This window comes from Artemia sp. Qi Xiang Cuo, chromosome 18 (assembly GCF_049724085.1).
Source record: "Artemia sp. Qi Xiang Cuo chromosome 18, ASM4972408v1, whole genome shotgun sequence".
In the NCBI taxonomy this organism is placed as follows: Eukaryota; Metazoa; Arthropoda; class Branchiopoda; order Anostraca; family Artemiidae; genus Artemia; species Artemia sp. Qi Xiang Cuo.
The window spans coordinates 3,787,902-3,807,963 of record NC_142811.1 but is presented as its reverse complement, the minus strand read 5'-3'; the positions used below and the strand labels follow the sequence as shown (position 1 = coordinate 3,807,963).

Below are 20,062 nucleotides of genomic sequence, written 5' to 3'. Positions count from 1 at the left end.
GAGGCGGTGGGGGAGGGGGGGCTACGTAGGCTAAGCTAGTCTAACATAAAGTAACCTAACATAATCTAACCTAACCTAACCATACACCTAACTTTTTGTCTGTCTCTAACCTAATTCAAGGAATTTTAAGACCAAGGGTTGAGGTGGTTGGGGGGCTCCACTCCTAAGAACTGTTCTTTCTCGCACGTAAGCTAAGCTAGTCTATCCTAAATTAACCTAACCTAACATAATCTAATCTAGCCTAACCATACACCTAATCAATCTTTGATAGTTTTACAGAAATTCTCACTTCCCTTTGATGCTCTCCAATGTCCAAAACAAAATCGAACGTAACAATTAATTAATCTGCGTTGAAGATGTTTCGTTTGACATAATTAGCCTATGCGATGTAAGAAGTATTGTTTTGAAACCATTCTCCGTGAGTGAAAAGTGGCAATTCTAGTGAGTGTTAATTGATATATAGAAAAGTAATTATGGTTCTAAATCAACAGTTTGCACAATTTTGTAAATAAATAACCGTTAGGTTAGTATATTTAAGAGTGTTGAAAAGCTTTAAAAATCAGTATATGCTGAAATAGAGGACAAGATAGAAAATAATGGAAGGTTCTTCAAATGCAAGCCCGGCACTGTTTGATGCGAGTTCAATAATATGTCTTTTCAGTGTGTTTTCCAACGAAAATAAGCAAAATATGATGAATTTTTTCCTGAAATTGAAACCTCTTAGTTTAACTCAGGTATTGAACCTTTGGTAGATATAATGAATCGAAAATAAACTATTCCCGTAATACAGAAAATTTAAGTTTGAACAATTATTCGTTATTATTTCATCATATCTTTGGTTTAGTCTGGTAGCTCTTTACTTTTACTCGAAAAGTGTCCTCTTGTGGGAAATGCAAAATACGATGAAATTACTTTTCCATGGTTCTAATTCATATCCTTCAATTATGGGGGTCAGGGTGTATTTTTTCTAACTTTTGTGTGTTTTCGCAACAGAATGGCTCATATTACAAACACTGAACCTTAGCTATATTTATTTTTTTATTACTTCTTCTTTTTTCGCCGTATTTCTGATGTTATTTATGAATATTTGTTTTTTTTCTAAGTTTTGTGTGTTTTCTCAACAGAAAGGCTCATATTTAAATCACATACCCTTACCTAGTTGAAAATTTGTATGAATTCTTCATTTATAGCCTTATTTCAGAGGCAATAAATGAATATTTTGTATTTTTTTTTAACTTGTGTGTGCTTTTGCAATAGAATTGCTCATATTTAAAACACTTACACTTATCTAGTTGAAAAGGTTCATGAATTCTTCATTTTTATACGTTTTGACGAGGTAATAAATGAATATTTTTTATTTTTTCTATATTGTGTGTCAGTTTTCAATATAATTTATATGATTTAAAAATCTTAAACATATATTTTCTTATTTGTTTAATAATTATACATTTTTACAAGTCATTAATATTTAATAAAGTAATATGTTGTATTTTTTCTAACTTTTGTGTGTTTTAGCAATAGAATGGCTCATATTTAAAACATTTACCCTTAGCTTGTTGAAATTGTGTATGAATTCTTCATTTTTAGCCGTTTTGCAGAGGTAAAATATGTACATTTTGTATTTATTATAACTTTTGTGTGTTTTCTCAATATAAGGGCTCATATTAAAAACATTTACCCTTAGCTAGTTGAAAATGTGTCTGAATTCTTCATTTTTAGCCGTTTTGCAGAGGTAATAAAGGAATATTTTGTATTTTTTTCTAACTTTTGTGTGTTTTCGCAACAGAATGGCTCATATTTAAAACACTTACCCTTAGCTAGTTGAAAGTGTGTATGAATTCTTCATTTTTAGCCGTTTTGCAGAGGTAATAAAGGAACATTTTGTATTTTTTCTAACTTTTGTGTGTTTTCGCAACAGAATGGCTCATATTAAACACACTTACCCGTAGCTAGTTGATTATGTGTTTGAATTCGTCATTTTTTGCATTTTTTGTGTGTTTTTTTTTTTAGATTTTTTTTTTGTTCGAACTTTTGTGTGTTTTCGCAACAGAATGGCTCATATTTAAAACACTTACCCTTAGCTAGTTGAAAATGTGTATGAATTCTTCATTTTTAGCCGTATTGCAGAGGTAATAAAGGAACATTTTGCATTTTTTCTAACTTTTGTGTGTTTTCGCAATAGAATGGCTCATATTTAAAACATTTCCCCTTTAGCTAGTTGAAAATGTGTCTGAACTCTTCATTTTTACCCGTATGGCAGAGGTAAGAATGGAACAGTGTGCATTTTTTCAAACTTTTGTGTGATTTCGCAATAGAATGGCTCATATTTAAAACATTTACCCTTTAGCTAGTTAAAAATGTGTATGAATTCTTCATTTTTAGCCGTTTTGCAGAGGTAATAAAGGAATATTTTGTATTTATTCTTACTTTTGTGTGTTTTCGCAACAGAATGGCTCATATTTAAAACACTTACCGTTAGCTAGTTGAAAATGTGTACGAATTCTTCATTTTTAGCCGTATTTCAGATTTTATAAATGAACATAGTGCTAGTTGTCAAACTTTTGTGTTTTGATGAATTTTTATGTCAAATTATTAAAACTTTTACCCTTTAGCTTGTTGAAGATCTGTTTTAATTCGTCATTTTTAGCCATAATGCCGTGACAAAACAGGAACATATTTCTTGTTTTCTAACTTTTGTGTGTTTACGCAGTATAAAGTCTCATATTTAATACTTTATACCTTTATATAGTAGTAATTGTTAATTTAAGCTAAATATTTATAAGTTATGCATTGTTAATAAATGAACATTTTGCTTGTGTGTGTGTGTGTGTAAGTGTTTGTGTGTGTGTGTGTGTGTGTGTGTGTAAGTGTGTTTTTGCTTTTAATTTTTTGCTTGTGTTTTTTATTTTGTTATTTTTTTTGTTTTTTTTTTTTTTTTTTGTGTGTGTGTATGTTTGTTTTAGTGTGTGTGTGAGTTTTTTTTTGTTCATGTTTAAGTTTTTGTGTATGTGTGTGTGTGTGTCAGTTTTTGTGTGTGTGTTAGTTTTGGCGTGTGTGTGTGAGTTTTCGTGTGTGTGTGTGTGTGTGTAAGTTTTGTGTGTGTGTGTGTGTGTGTATTTTTTTGTTTTCTTTTTTTTTTTTGTGTGCTTGTTTGTTTTAGTGTGCTTGTGTTATTTTTTGTGTGTGTGTGTGTGTGTAAGTTTGTGTGTGTGTGTGTGTGTGTAAGTTTTGGCGTGTGTGTGTAAGTTTTAGTGTGTGTGTGTGTAAGTTTTCGTGTGCATGTGTTATTTTTGGTGTGTGTTAGTTTTTTGGTGTGTGTGTAAGTTTTCGTGTGTGTGTTTTTTATTTTTTTGTGTGTGTGTGTGTTAGTTTTTGTGCGTGTGTGTGTGAGTTTTTGTTGTGTTATTGTGTAAGTTTTTGTTTGTGTGTGTGTGTGTAAGTTTTTGTGTGTGTGTAAGTTTTGGCGTGTGTGTGTGTGAGTTTTTGTGTGTTTGTGTGTGTAAGTTTTTTGTGTGTGTGTGTGTAAGTTTTTGTGTGATTGTAAGTTTTTGTTTGAATTTTATTTTTAGTGTGCATTTGTAAGTTTTTGTGTGTGTGTGTGTATGTTTAAGTTTTTTTGTGTTTTATTTTTTTAGTGTGTGTGTTAGTTTTCTTGATTGTGAGTGAAATTTATTTTTTTGTGTTTTTTTGTGCATTTTTTATTTAATGAGTTTGTGATTTTTTTTTTTGTTCTTTTTTTAGTTTTTGTGTGTGTGTGTGTGTGTGTGTAAGTTTTTTGTTTTGTTTTATTTTTTGCGTGTGTGTGTGTTTTTTCTTGTTTTTGTGTGTGTAAGTTTTGTGTGTGTGTGTGTGTGTAAGTTTTTGGGTGTGTGTCAGTTTTTGTGTGCATGTAAGTTTTTGTGTGCATGTAAGTTTTCGTGTGCATGTGTAAGTTTTGTGTGTGTGTGTGTGTGTGTAAGTTTTTGTGTGTGTGTGTGTGTAAGTTTTGGAGTGTATGTGTAAGTTTTTGTGTGTGTGTGTAAGTTTTCGTGTGTGTGTGTAAGTTTTTGTGTGTGTGTGTAAGTTTTTGTGTGTGTGTAAGTTTTTGTGTGCATGTATGGGGACCGGGGGAGGACCTTTGGGGGGGGGGGGGACCCTGGGGGGCCGGTTGGCCCTATGGGAGCCCGGGTAACCTTTGAGGACCAGGGGAGAGCCTCTGGGGGTCCGAGGAGGGCGGTTGGGGGATAACATTTCGAAATTTTTACTTTTTAGTTTATTTTTTTTGCGGTGCATCCCTGCGGCGCATCCTGCGGCGCTTTCCTGCGGTGCCTCCCTGCGGCGCATCCCCGCGGCGCTGTCCTGGCCCACGGCACATCCCTGCGGCACATCCTGCGGCGCTTTACTGGCCCACGGCGCATCCCGGTGGCGCTTCTCTGGTCCGGGGGACCTTTGGGGGCCGGGGGAAGGACTTTGGGGGCACAGGGAGGGCCTTTGGGGCACAGGGAGGGCCTTTGGGGGTCCGGGGGGACAGTTGGGGGCCTGGGGGACATTTGGGGACCGGTGGAGGGCCTTTGTGACCCCGTTGGTCCTTTGGGAGCTCGATGGGCCTTTGGGGGGCCCGGGGATGGCCTTTGGGGGTCTGGGTGGGCCTTTGGGGGCGCCGGGGGCCCTTAGGGAGCTTGGGGGGCCTTTGAGGGTCTGAGGAGGGCGTTTGGGGGGCTGGGGCTCTTTGGGAGCTTGGGGGACCTTTGAGTACCGGGGGCTTCCTTCGGGGTTGGGGTGGGGGATCGGAACCCTTTTGGGTTGGGGTAGGAGGATTGGAACCCTTTGGGGTTGGGTTAGAGGACCTCACAACACTGTTCAAATGAAACTTGTGTATTATAACGACCACAGAGTTTCACCATTAATTTCTCTTCTAAAATCTCTTCAAAAATCATCTTTTAAAATGTCTCTAACTGTTTCGCCGAAATAGTTTTATAACCTGTCTAAAACAGTTTCGCCCAAATAATCCCTAAACGTAATTCAGCGTGTTCCTTTTGTTTTTGGCATCTCTGCGCTAATGCATTTCAAATTAATAAGAAACCTGATTCCCGCGCTAAAACAATTCATCGCTAAGATGTTTCTTGGAGAATTGTTTCCATGGCCTTTGGCTATTAATAACCTTTGGAATTCGACCAAAAGCGTTGTTTCCGAGGCAAAGACATTAATGACTTGGATCTATTCCTGGAGAATCGTTTCTATGCGAAAATTTTTAAAGTCTGACAAATGATGTCATTGGTTGATTGATCTGTCAAGAAAGGGGAAATTAATTTGTTGTTTCTAAGGGGAATTATTGATTCACGATAGGTGAATTGAGGTCGACAGCACAGGTGTTCCAAGGTCGATGTTGTTGTTGTTGTAAGTGCACGCTCTCAGCGAATGTCAAGGTCGATGTTGTTGTTGTTGACACACTTTGATTACGCAATCAATTTCTCAGAAATCCATCTTCCCTAGGGACTCTATGCCCATATTAGGACCATAAACCACGTGGTTCGTTCTGTATCAATAGGGGCCATTCTACTTGCGATGAACCTCATTTTTGTAATTAGACCCAAAAAGCGTTAAAAAAGAAATTCTTCCCGGGATTTGTCATAAATTTGCTGCTAACGCTGAATAACCAAGTAAGCAAATATATCGAAGAAAAGAAGACACCTGTTAGACGCCTGTTAATTATACAGACGCCTGATAGTTTCTTAAGATGCTACCCTAATCTTAACAGTACTAAACGATGAAAATATATTGCTTTCTGAATTCAGTTTTTTCTAATTAATAACAAAAATCCTTTTGTGGGAACAACTTATGTTTTTGCGAAAACGTCATTTTTGTAATGAGACCCAAAAAGCGTTTCAAAAAAAAATCTTCCCTGGATTTACCATAAATTTGCTGCTTACGCTGAATAACCAAGTAAAGAAAAAAATATCCAAGAAAAGAATACGCCTGTAAGGGTATTTCTGTCCTTTATGTGCACGTAAAGGAACAAAAAGCATCCCCAACAACGATAATTTTCTAAAATAGTGCACATTTCAACTGGACTCAGAAATACTACACTTTAATAGCATGAACCGTGCTTCAAAAACTCCGGTTTGCTACAGGGTTAATTAAAAAATAGGACTTTAGCCCAATAAGTTTTATCAAACAGTTCATAGTGTTAAACTGTAAATAAGGTGCGACTCAGCTCAATTGTAACCGAAACTCAAAAATGGAATTTTGATAACAATCTTTAAGAATTGGGTTTTTATGCAGATTGCAAATATATAAATTCATTAAGTTTGATATCTATCCACCAAAGGCTCTAAGCCTCAGAAGAAAAGGAGATTTTGATGGATTAAGGGATTTTGAAATCAGGGAGTTTGATTTTCGAAAAAGGGAGAAACACCCCCCAAAAAGTCAATAAATCTTAATGTAAATATGACCTTCAGATTCAGCGTATCAGAAAATGTTATTGGGGGAGTTATGATCTAATATCTGCACGAATGTGGAATGGTATGTTTTTGCCAGAAGACTGATCACGGATGCGTTTCTATTTGTTGTTTTTTTGTTCTAGAGTCCTATTTAAGAGACCCTAAAGATTGGAGGGCAACTAAACCTCCTCCCAAGACCTAATTTGTCTGTTATTTTGTTTTCGAATGTTATGGTTTGAGATCAATTTGACAAAAACAATCGTCTCCTTCATCTACCAACAAACGACAGAAGTAGATTTAATGTTAAGACCTTTAAACGACGAAGCGACGATTTTGCCTAGGGGGAATTCAGATCAGAGAGAGAGAAGCCATTCTGATTCAAAGAGATCACAGAGAAATGACAGTCTGATTGTGATGGTAAGTATTCAGTTTAGTTCATTAATATTGAAAACTTGTGTCTTATGTTTCCCAAAATGTTTAAGGTAGTATATTTTTATAAATAAAAAAAAATTTGGTAAAATTCTACGGTACTGTTCTATTAGCTGTAAGCCATGCAAGAAGTGAAGTTTGGTTAATGCTTATGAAATAAAACAAAATATGATAAAAATATAATTATTTAGAAACAAAATTCGGTTGTATATTTGCACATTAGGGGGGTGAGGGGTAAAGCACAGCACATATTAAATACGTAACCTAACCTAGGTACCTCCCCCCCTAAACCCCAAAAAATAAAGTCTAGATATTATAAACGCAGTTAGAAACCACTGTTTGCAATCCAATTCTCCGTTGAAAGAGCCTGTTTGACTAGTTTCTTTTATCATGTATCTTGCGTGACTTGCGAGCTAATAGAACAATACCAATTCTGCTTCAGCTAGTTTTGGCTATCTTGGAAAGGGGTTAGGTTTGGGAAATGTAACTTTCAGAGATGGATCTACAGGCTAAAGTGTAGGTTCTTATGTGCAATCTTGAACACACGCGAAAAGTGAAGTTTGGTTAATGCTAATGAAACAAAACAAAATAGGATAAAAATATAATTATTTAAAAACAAAATTCGGTTGTATATTTGCACATTAGGGGGGTGAGGGGTAAAGCATAGCACATATTAAATACTTAACCTAACCTAGGTACCTCCCCCCCTAAACCCCAAAAAAACTAAAGTTTAAAGATTTTAAACGCAGTTATAAACCACTGTTTGCAATCCAATTCTCCGTTGAAAGAGCCTGTTTGACTAGTTTCTTTTATCATGTATCTTGCGTGACTTGCGAGCTAATAGAACAATACCAATTCTGCTTCAGCTACTTTTGGCTATCTTGGAAAGGGGTTAGGTTTGGAAAATGTAACTTTCAGAGATTTATCTACAGGCTAAAGTATGGATACTTATGTACTATCTGGAACACACGCGAAAAGTAAAGTTTGGTTGATGCTAATGAAGTTAAACAAAATAGGATAAAAATATAATAGTTTAGAAACAAATTTCGGCTATATATTTGCACATTAGGGAGGGGGGGGGGGTTTGATTTTCGAAAAAGGGAGAAACATCCCCCAAAAAGTCAATAAATCTTAATGTAAATATGACCTTCAGATTTAGCGTATCAGAAAATGTTATTGGGGGAGTTATGATCTAATATCTGCACGAATGTGGAATTGTATGTTTTTGCCAGAAGACTGATCACGGATGCGTTTCTATTTGTTGTTTTTTGTTCTAGAGTCCTATTTAAGAGACCCTAAAGATTGGAGGGCAACTAAACCTCCTCCCAAGACCTAATTTGTCTGTTATTTTGTTTTCGAATGTTATGGTTTGAGATCAATTTGACAAAAAAAATCGTCTCCTTCATCTACCAACAAACGACAGAAGTAGATTTAATGTTAAGACCTTTAAACGACGAAGCGACGATTTTGCCTAGGGGGAATTCAGATCAGAGAGAGAAGCCATTCCGATTCAAAGAGATCACAGAGAAATGACAGTCTGATTGTGATGGTAAGTATTCAGTTTAGTTTATTAATATTGAAAACTTGTGTCTTATGTTGCCCAAAATGTTTAAGATACTATATTTTTATAAATAGAAAAAAATTGGTAAAATTCTACGGTACTGTTCTATTAGCTGTAAGCCATGCAAGAAGTGAAGTTTAGTTATTGCTAATGAAATAAAACAAAATAGGACAAAAATATAATTATTTAGAAACAAAATTCGGTTATATATTTGCACATTAGGGGGGTGGGGGGTAAATCACAGCACATATTAAATACGTAACCTCACCTAGGTACCTTCCCCCCCCCCTAAGCCCCAAAAAACTAAAGTTTAAATATTTTAAACGCAGTTATAAACCACGGTTTGCAATCCAATTCTCCGTTGAAAGAGCCTGTTTGACTAGTTTCTTTTATCATGTATCTTGCGTGGCTTGCGAGCTAATAGAACAATACTAATTCTACTTCAGCTACTTTTGGCTATCTTGGAAAGGGGTTAGGTTTGGAAAATGTAACTTTCAGAGATGGATCTACAGGCTAAAGTATAGGTTCTTATGTACTATCTTGAACACACGCGAAAAGTGAAGTTTGGTTGATGCTAATGAAGTTAAACAAAATAGGATAAAAATATAATAGTTTAGAAACAAATTCCGGCTATATATTTGCACATTATGGGGGGGGGGGGTTTGGAAAGCAGTGCATTTGTTGAATACCTAACCTAACCTAGGTGCATTTTTTCCCCCTAAATCCAATAAAGCAATAGTTTAAATCTTGTAAACCGGATAACAAACCAGGCTTTACAATCCATTTCTCTATTGAATGAAAGAAACCTGTTTCGAAAGAAACTCGCATCTTCCCTATATAATATAGCACGTGTGTTCCAGAGAGTACTTAAGTATCAAAGTATGCTCCGGGAAAGTAGTTTTAAGCACCTACCTCCACTCCTTCTCCCTCTAGATGGTCCTTTAATTTGCCTAAATGACAGGTCTATACTTATTGAAATTTTGAAAAAACAACATTTCCCCTTAATTTTCAGTTATTTGTTTCTTTTTCTCAAGTTTTAGTTCCGAAAATGCAATTCCCGTTTCTTCAAAAAATTTTTTAACTGTTTTTTTTCAACCGTTTTTTTCTTCAAAATATTTTTGAACTGTTTTTTTTTCAACTGTTTTTTTTTCTTCAAAATTTAGGAAATGTATTTGCATATCTTTAAAACCTTATAAATTGGGATTGAGCAAAGTTGTAAAGCTGAAAACATTTTTTTTGTAGTTCATCTAAGCAGAAGATCTATTTTGCAAGGTTTCAATTTTATAGCACACAGATTTGATGAGGTGGCAAACAAGAGAATTGATGAGATCTGATGAGTAAGTAAAAGTTATTCAGAAAAGACAGATTCGTGGCATTATTATTGCAACCGTTCAGCTCTGGAGGTAGGAAAAGGAGGCAAGTCTTTCTTTTATTTGTGCCTCGATTTCATTTCAGGTCCGTTTGTCACTGTTTTCCTGATTGGAAGATATTTCTTACTCAAGTGTCTTCTATCGGCCTGCTATTACGCCATTGATTTAATGATTTCAACCATGAAAAAATGCAGCCGTTAAGAGGTGTCATATTATCTGGTAGAATTTTTTTTTTTAATATTCTGTTCTTGTAAAATAAATGAGATTATTTTTTGTATTTATTGATGCTTCAGAAAAAAGGAAGGGAAACTGAATCCTGAAAACTAGGTATTAGACTGTAGACCCAGGAAATTGAACATCGCTAGTGATGGAAATCCAATAAAAGAACAGGAAATCCAGCAAACAAGATGGAAATCCAGTAAGGACCTTAAAATCCAACATGTTATTTTGTCAAAAAATTAAAAATTCAATTCGGGTATGGGAATTCAACATTTTAGTTTCTCAACAAATTGGATATTCAATAATGACCATGGAATTCCAAAATGTTCTCCAATATTCAATTTAAGCTGTTTAAATTCCAATTTTGTTGTTTGTAAACATTACGAACAAATTTTGTTGAATCTAAAACAATTTTTTTTTTAAGGTATGAGGATCTTGGGCTAGCAGAACTTATAAAAGAGATGTTATATACGTTTTAAATACGCTCTTATATACGTGCTTTTTTTCAATTTTACGTTCATAATTATGATATAGCACTGAAAACAAAACTTATTGTGCCACTTCTTAAGTGGAAAGGCTCTCAAGTACAAAAAAGATGTCATTGTAATAGTTATGCTCCAGAACCCTTAACTGGAGGTTCACAGGAACCCATCCCGCAAACTCCCCTCCCAGCCCCCTTAGTAAGTTTCATAATTCGTCTGCTCATCAGTAAGCTACTGAAACATTAGCAGGCTACCACACCGTCATAGATAGATGTTTAATGGCTCAATTATCAGCTATCGCTTATATTTACTAGGTTTTAAAAAATTTTACCATCTATTAGTTTTCACAGATTTTAATGTTAACTAGTTTCTGAGGAGAATTTGCAATGATTGAAGCATTAGCTGCAATATAGTAAAGAGCGAACCACAGCGCATAGTAACTAAAAGTTTAAAAAATGTTAAAACGGTCATTTTTTCACCATTATTAATTAAAAAAAAATTTCCAAAAAATAAGTTTTTCAAAGAAAAGTAAAGGCCATTTTAAACTTAAGCTCAGCAGATACAAATACATGTTAAAATTAAAACGCAACACGACCAGAGATTACTATTAAAGAATAACCGAAACCCAAAACGAACAGAAATTAAATAAACAGTCATAGCAAAAACATACAACAAGTAATAATATAAATGAATAAATAGATCTTATAGCAAGTAATGCTTAGATTGAACATGAAAATCAAGCTTAAAACGAAAAAAAATTTCCTATTGAAGAATAAATGAAACTTAAAACGAACAGAAATTAAATAAACAATCAATACAAACAAATACACATGAAAAGTTGTTAAAAAAGTTGGGGAAACAACCGAAATTGCACTTTTTGGGAATGTGCTATCAAATTTATAAAAAGCGATTAAGTATAAATATAAGCTTTTAAATGAGCCCTTAAACAGCTTTTTTTTGTTACAGTAGCCTTCTAGTTTCTGCTAGTCAGTAGGGGATTTATAAAGCCCTTTCTTCATTATGGCTTTTTCAGGCGAAGTTGGCCGAGTAAAAACAGCTTTTTGCTTATCGAAAAACAAACGTTCTTGAAAAAAATGTATTGTTTCGTGAAGTATGGATAATGAACTTTATGTTATAGACTGAAAGGTTTTCTTAGTTGTCAAGGTTGTTTGCAGTATTTTTTATAGCTGTCTTATCTCCCCTAGATGGGTGATAATTAAAAACTATATTAAAAATAAGTTTTCAACTGAAAGTAAGAGGTGATATTAAAACTTAAAACGAACATGCGTTATTCCGTATAAATAAAAAAGATCATGGCAGCGTTTTTTCTGCATTAAATTTTAATCAAAAACGAACAAAGATTAATAAAAAAAAACAAGTTTTTCCGAGGGAAGTAAAGAGCAAAGTTGAAACTTAAAACTGACATAAATTATTACTTCACAGCCTATTTAATATATATTAATATAATTAGTACAAATAAACCAACTAATTATGTTTCCCTATGCTTTTATGATTATATAAAACTAGCGCTTTACTGAAAACACAAAATAATATAGGAGTTTTTTTTACAGTAAAAGCAAAACAATTAAGGACACTTTTTTATAGAATCAAAATATTATCAATTTCTTTTTGGATCAATCCCTTTTAATATAAAGCAACAATCCATTTTAGGATTTCCTTAATTTTTTTTACGTTTAATTTGGTATCACTTCTGCACAATGGCTCAGTTCAATGACTGGCTCTCGTTTTGGTTCTTAAAAGGACATGTCATGATTAGGTTGTACAGAAGTTCGAAGTAAGGCTATCTTGATAGTATTAGGACTATACATTAGCTTTAGAGTTTGTATCATAGCTTGGAATTCACTCTTCTATAGAGAGAATGTCTTATTTGATCTTCATTTCAAGTTCAGTTCAGTTCAGTTCAATATGGGTTTTAATTCAAAAAAATATATATAAAAATACACTTAACTTAGTTCCTTGTGCATCGATGCATGTTTGGGCCCGCAATAATTGCACACTCTAAATACAGCGTGGCCTCCTGTCCTCTCCATTTTCCACCCCGAACCGCCATCAAATAACAATAAATTTAAAATAACTTCTCCTCTGCTCACACCCCTTGAAGTATCAAACTAAAATATGATAATTAATAATAATATCGAAAAATTATAAACATAATAATAATAAAATAAATCTATTAAAAAATATTTAATCTTTTAGATATTTTTTCACATTCTTTTTAAAGGAGCCGAGAGACCTAAGTGACCTCAGCTCTTGCGGAAGTGCATTCCACTCTCTAGCACACGCAATTCTAGGAGAAAATTCCGACCTAGCTGTCGGTGTCGGGGGTGTGTAAATGTATGATGAAGATCGTGTATTTAAACTATGGATTTGTGATGCTAGTGTTAATAAGCCTCTAAATGGTGATGGGAATGTTCCTGAAAAATATTTAAAACAAAAAACGGTGCAAGATAGTTTGTAAAGTGATGCCATTGATAGTCTGTTCGGTGCTGGGCCTAAAATTTGAAGTGCTTTATTGTGAACTGAGTTTAGTCTCTGTAAATGTGTCTTGAAATTAGATTGCCAAACCGTAGAACAATATTGAATGTGAGGCTTTATAACTGCATTGTAAATCAGGATCAGTATTTTCTTAGGGAAATGGTGACTGAGTTTTCTCAAGATTCCAAGGTTCCTTGAAAGCTTCGTCTCGACACTTGCTATGTGGTGTCTGAACGAGAGGTTTTCGTCGATTAAAACCGCTAGGTAACGAACGTGTTCTTTTTCTGGTCTCTTGATAAGTCCACGAGAGGTTTCAATACCAATCACATCAGGAGCTAGCGAATCTATACGTGAAAAAAATAATACACTCGATTTGTCAATGTTGATGACTAGACGATTTGCGTCCATCCACAGGTACGTTTCTTCAAGAATGTCTTGTAGCTTCGTTTTGAGAGACTTGATGTTCCATTCTGAGCTTGCCATAAGTGAGTCATCCGCAAATACCGTTAGTTCGTCCTCGGCTTCTACTATAGACCCCGGCATCGTTTGTGGGTGACATAGTTTGCAGCAATAATGGCTATGACTTGCAGGAGTCAGTACTTGCTGAAGATCATTTACGTGAACAAGAAACAAGACCGGTCCCTATTTAGAGCCCTGTGGCACCCCGCAGTTAACTACGACATCATTCGTATGGTCATTTCCTGTGTACATTCGACAATTTTCCAGGTAAGACTTAAAACAATCTAGGACTTGGCCACTAACTCCAATATGATCCAGCTTTCCTAGTAATATTTCGTGGTGCATGCTATCAAACGCTTTCTTAATATCTAGAAGCACTGCTGCAGGTAAAGCACCCGAATCTAGGATTCTGTTTACGAATAAACTTAGTGAACATAGTAAACATATTTCTTACAACTTAAGACTGTATATTACCCACTATTGGTATTATAGCTGGTGAGAGATAAATGCTGCTTGATAAGTCAATCCAATATTTCTGTACGCTGTTCAATTACTTCGCGGCTATTAAAAAATATTTAGTTTTACGCATATGTTTTGAAGATGATTTTATTCGTATACTGAAAGTTACTAATGTGACAACTGGTGTAAGACTATGAAAAACTTTATAGATTCGTTTAGTTTTTTCAGGCTAAATACTCACTTTTGACTCTTAAATCAGTAATCCTGTCTTTTATTCTTGACGTCTGTGTTTTCAGTAAAGCGCTTGTTTTCTATAATCCTGAAAGCATAGAGAAACATAATTAGTTGGTTTATTTGTACTAGTTATATTAATATATATTAAATAGGCTGTGAAGTAATAATTTTTGTCCGTTCAAGTTTCAACTTCGCTCTTTACTTCCCTCGGAAAAACTTTGTTTTTTAAATTAATATTCTTCAAGTATGGTCTTTCAAGTGCATGTTTTATTTTTTCTCAGCTTCATCGTGACCTTGCCCCTAAGTGTTCCGCCGTCTTTTACTTCAGTTCTATGGCTACTTATTATAATCGTAATAAGAAATTAAATTCAAATTCCTTTTACTCTTTCTTTAGGGTTAGACGTCAAGCCGACGAGTTATATTATATTTAAAATAATGCCTGAATATGCTTGAAGATGCCACTTTTTTTTATCTTGTTACTAAAACTGTAAAAATTTTGTTGGTTTCTTAGAAGTTTTTTTTTCTTTTTTTTTTGGCACAGGATTCATTGGAGTCTATTGAATTCATTTAGTCTTCTTAGTTTATCTAATCCGTTTATTTTTAATTTTTATATCTTATAGTCCTAAAGGCGCCAAACGAGGTACTTTGGCGGTTTTTTTCGGGCAATTGGAGGAGGGGAATGTATTTTTTTCCAGGATAATTTGAATGAAAAGTGCCCAGAAATTTGGAAAACTTTTGGAACTTGGAGGACGGACCTGACCCCCCCCCCCCCCCCCGCACGCGTGCTTGCCTTGAGTATTCCAAATGTGACAACTAGAGAGTATGCAGTCCTTCGAAAGTTTCTTTGCAGTCTGTAGAATTGAAAAGGTTCAATAGCTCTATATAACTGTATTGTAACTACTACGACTTCTTCCTTTAACAAATAGACAGTCAAGCAATTTATTTACCACCCATTAGCCTTGACTAAGTGCTTGTTTATATACAAGCCATAATGATTGATAAGATTTTCTCGTGCTTAATGTGGTGCTTGCTATTCAAGTGAAATGCGCAAAGGTTTCTTGTTACAGATGCCAACTTGAAATTAGGAGACAAAGGGTATCATCTGGCGAGTACCCATGTCTCCTGAAAGCCCCTGATTTTTATATCTTCTCCATTGTTTCTATGAAGTGTTATTTATTCTGTCTTTTGTGATTTCAATTAATTTAATAGCTCTTTGACTTTGGGTTTTTATTATTTCGTTTACATTTCTATATTATATAATATATAATAATATATATTAATAATATATATAATATATATATATTATTATTTATCAATTTTATTATCTTTCATTATAACTTCTATTACCTCTTTTTATATATATTCGATTTTTTTTTTATTTAATCTAAAGGCAAATCAAATTTTCATTACATTTGCCTTTTTGCCATTTTAAGGGATTTCCCTCCCCCAAAACATAATGCTCATGAAACAAATTGGTTTGTGTCCCTGATTAGAATGATCGCCCTTACCTAGTTATTAATCAAACTCGTATTTTCCAAAAAATAAGTTTTTCACAGAAAGATAAAGAGCTAAATCAAGCCAAATATGCGCAGTAATAAAGTCCTATAATAGTTCAAATCTATAACGAACAGAAATTACAATGACCGATCAGGCCAAACTTAAAACGAACAAATATCACCAGAAACAGGGGTAGGGCTATGGGTGCCCATATGGGGGGGCAGGGGGGGGGGGGCGCTTGCCCCCCCCGGCTGAATGATGCTGCCTTATTTTTATATTTTTGTTCTGAGATTTCTATTATATAGCATTAAAAGTAGCAATTAGACGAAGTTTGCCCCCCCCCTGGAATTCAGCTTATGGGCGCCCATGGGTAGGGCTAACACCTCTTAGGCCCTCTAAAGGCAAGACCGCCATTTGCGCCGCATTGAAAACAGTATCTATTTCGAGCAGTGTATTTTTGTTTTTCATAAAAATTAAATATGAAAAAAATCATCATATTAATAACAGTAGTGAAAACAGCAAATAAAGGGCAGGGGCACACGTATTTGATTTCGGGAACTGATTTCCAAATCAGCGCCGATTTTAAAAGAAAAAAAGTAGGGATAAAAAAATAGTCAGCCAGAGATGTCTGTGGTGAAAGACCCCGCTACTGAGCTGAGAACTAAACTGAGAACTAGACTGAGATCAATCATGCAACTATTAATAAAATCCAGTTGACTATTTGTGCCCATGATTTTTTGTTTTGAAAATCTCGCGCAATAAATTTTTTTCTTTCAACAAATTTTTCTTACTGCAATCGTTTGTCCACTGATGCTGAAATCGGTTCCCGAAATCAGCTACGTGTGCCGAGCAATTAAAAGTAGACTGACTGTAATAGAAGTAGGCTATGACTATTGAAAGTAGACGCCCTCAAAGCCTCTTAAAGGCCAGAGTGCTATCTGCACTTTACTGAAAACAAAACATATTTTAAACATTTACTCTTTTATTAAAATTAATAAATCCAAAATTGACGAAACTTCCAGCAATGAATAGCATTGTATATAAAACTATCAGTTACTTTTATTAGTTCTTCTCATTTATCTTGGTTATTTCGGTGATTTTATTTCTATTTTTCTTGTTGATGTTGTTGTTGATATTTTGACAAATAAAAACCACTCTGTTTAAAATACGAATCATTTTTAATAAAATGCAAATGACACTGAAGCCATTTAGAGCTTTTGATATAAAGGAAGGGGCAAATAGCACGCTCTTATTATATGTCCTGATTACCTCTGAAATACAATTAATTTTATTTAACTAGTTATAATTAATCTAAAATTCGAAGTTTTTCTGATAAAAGTGACGATCGTGGTTGAATTTCACAACGAACAAAAATAACAGCTTTATATTTTTGCAGCATATTTTTGAAAAACTGTTTCAAACAACTGGCGTGTGATTTTTTTTTCTATATTTCATAAAAAATATATAATTTGTAGAATTCTGAAAAAAAAACTAGCGCTTTACGAAAATTCCAAACCGACGCAACAAAACAGGTTTAGGAGCAAAAACTGCCTTAAGTAGCCTGCAGAAATAAAGTATTCAGTAGCCTTTTATGGATCATGAATAAAAAAAAACAAGTTTTTTAAAATGAAAGTAAGGAGCGACACTAAAACTTAAAACGAACAGAAATTATTCCATATATGGAAGGGACTGTCCCCTCCTCAACGCCTCGCTATTTACGCTAAAGTTTGACTCTGTCTCAAAACTTTATTTTTTAAAACAATAAAAAAACTTTAGCGTAAAGAGCGAGGCGTTGAGGAGGAGACAGCCCCTTTCATATACGGAATAATTTCTGTTCGTTTTAAGTTTTAATGTCGCTCCTTACTTTCAGTTTAAAAAACTTGTTTTTTTTATTTAATTTCCGATTTTGTTTTGGCTCACCGTCATTGAATAAGTAAGCGAAATTTGCATAAAAATTTTACTTTTCTTTTGCTAAATGGCTATCTCTAAATTTGGTTCTGACGTAATTTACAAATTAATTTACGTAACGAACTTCTATATTCGTATATTTTTCTTCTGGCAAAAAATACAAAGTTGCAGATTTTTGTAGATATGAGCTTGAAACCTATGTAATAGGGTTTTCTGTTACGCTGAATCTGACGGTATGATTTTCATTAAAATTCTTTCACTTGTAGAGGATGTTTCCCCCCTCTTTAAAAAATTAGGTAAATTTTCTCAGGGTTGTAGCCTTTGATGCGTAATACTAAACTTAAAATTTTTTATATATTTAGAATCAGCATTATAAACCCATTCTTTTGATACATTTATTGACATCAAAATTCCGTTTTTAAAAGTTTCGATTACTATTGAGCCGTATCGCTTGTTTTTTATTATTATTTTTTTTTACGTATATGTTATTATTTATATGAGGGGGTTCTCCCCTTGGTCAATACCACGCTCTTTACGTTATTAAATAAAAAAAACAAGTTTTTTTAACTGAAAGTAAGGAACGACGTTAAAAATTAAAACGAACAGAAATTATTCCTTATATGAAGGGGGCTGTCCCCTCCTCAACGCCTCGCTCTTTACGCTAAATTTTTTTTATTGTTTAAAAAAATAGAGTTGTGAGAAAGTCAAACTTTAGCGTAAAGAGCGAGGCGTTGAGGAGGGGACAGCCCCTTCATATACGGAATAATTTCTGTTCGTTTTAAGTTTTAACGTCGTTCCTTACTTTCAGTTAAAAAAACTTGTTTTTTTTATTTAATTTTTGAACGTTTTTGAATTAATGCAGGTTTTGATTTTGGCTCACCGTACATGAATAATTAAAACAAAATTTGAATATTATATTTGGTTAAATGGCTTTTTCGAAACTTGTTTAATTTTATTTACGAACGTTTTTATTAGTAATAAATATACGTAACTTAGAATTAACTTACGTAACGAACTTCTATATTCATAAATTTTTAACACGTATATTAGGTGTTTCGCCCCCTAGTCAATACCCTGCTCTTTAAAATATAGTTCGAATTTTTTTTCCAGTTCTTTAAAAATGACATCTTAATCACAATCAGTTGATCAGTTGAAAAACTTTTTTTTTTTTTATTTAATTAATGATCTTTTTCTTTAATAATGCTGGGAAATACGGCGCCCCCTTCATAGCAATGTCCCTCCCCCCATGAAAACTTCCTTCATGGAAAGATCCTTCCATATAGCCCCCGACCCTCTCCTTCCCCCACCTACCAGAAAAAATCTCCTCTGAAAAGTCTGTATACTTCCCAATAACCAATACTATATGTTAACATTGAGTAAAGTTCATAACTTTCAGCCCTCCCCCTGGGGACTTCGGGGGATCAAGTCATCCTAAAAGACATTTTTATCATATTTTCGACCATGCTGAACAAAATGGCTATCTCAAAATTTTTATCGGGTGACTTCGGAAAAAAATGAGCGTGGGAGGGGCCTAGTTGCCCTCTATTTTTTTCACTTAAAAAGGGCACTACAACTTTTAATTACCGTTTCAATGAGCCCTCCCACGATATTCTAGGACCATTGGAACGATACGATCACCCCTGGAAAAAAAAAACAAACAAAAAACAAATAAACAAACAAAAAAACAAATAAACACGCATCCGTGATCTTTATTCTGGCAAAAAATGGAAAAATCCACATTTTTGTAGATAGGAGCTTGAAACCTCTAAAGTAGGGTTATCTGATACTCTGAATATGATTGTGTGATTTTCATCAAGTTTCTATAACTTTTAGGGTGTCTTTCCCACTTTTTTAGAAAATCAGAAAAATTTTCTCAGGCGCGTAACTTTCGATGGGTAGCTATAAACTTGATGAAAGTTATATATTTGAAATCAGCATTGACATCTGATTCTTTTGATATATCTATTGGTATTAAAAACCCGTTTTCTAGAGTTTCGGTTACCATTGAGCCGGGTCACTCCTTACTTACAGTTCGTTACCACGAACTGTTTGAAAAGTTAAAAGATTTTTTAATTCACAAGCCCCTGAATCACAAAGGCCGTTGAATTAGAATAGATAGCTCTTTTGAAAGCACTAAAAAAAAACTGTAGCGTAAAGAGCGAACAATTGACTTGGGGGAGAACCCCCTCATATACGTAATAATTTCTGTTCGTTTTAATTTCTAATGTTGCTTCTTACTTTCAGTTGAAAAAACTTGTTTTTTTTAAATTTAATTTCTGATCGTTTTTTAAATAATGCTTGGAAATCCGGCGCCACCTTCATAGAAATGTCTCTTACCCCAAAGAAACATCCTCCACGGAAAGATCCTCCCGAGTAACCCCCTCCTACAGCCCCCCTCCCCCACCAGAAAAAGATCCATCCTGAAAATGTCTGTATACTTCCCAATAACCAATACAATATGTAAGCAATGGGCAAAGTTCATAACTTGCAGCCCTTCCCCTGGGAACTGTGGGGTATTAAGTCATCCTA

At 34.4% G+C, this 20,062-nt stretch overlaps 1 protein-coding gene across 3 annotated transcripts in view; it reads right to left on the bottom strand.

Annotated features, from left to right (window-relative positions):
* LOC148941131 (uncharacterized) overlaps window positions 1-20,062 on the bottom strand; it is a 169,471-nt gene that overhangs the window by 66,134 nt on the left and 83,275 nt on the right. For 2 of the 3 annotated variants that reach the window (XR_016143251.1, XM_089103991.1), the window contains exon 2: window positions 14,136-14,213. The exons of the other annotated variant lie outside the window; for it this stretch is intronic. The gene's annotated coding sequence lies outside the window, so the exon portion shown is untranslated. The remainder of the gene's footprint in view (window positions 1-14,135; window positions 14,214-20,062) is intronic. 3 annotated transcript variants of the gene reach the window in all.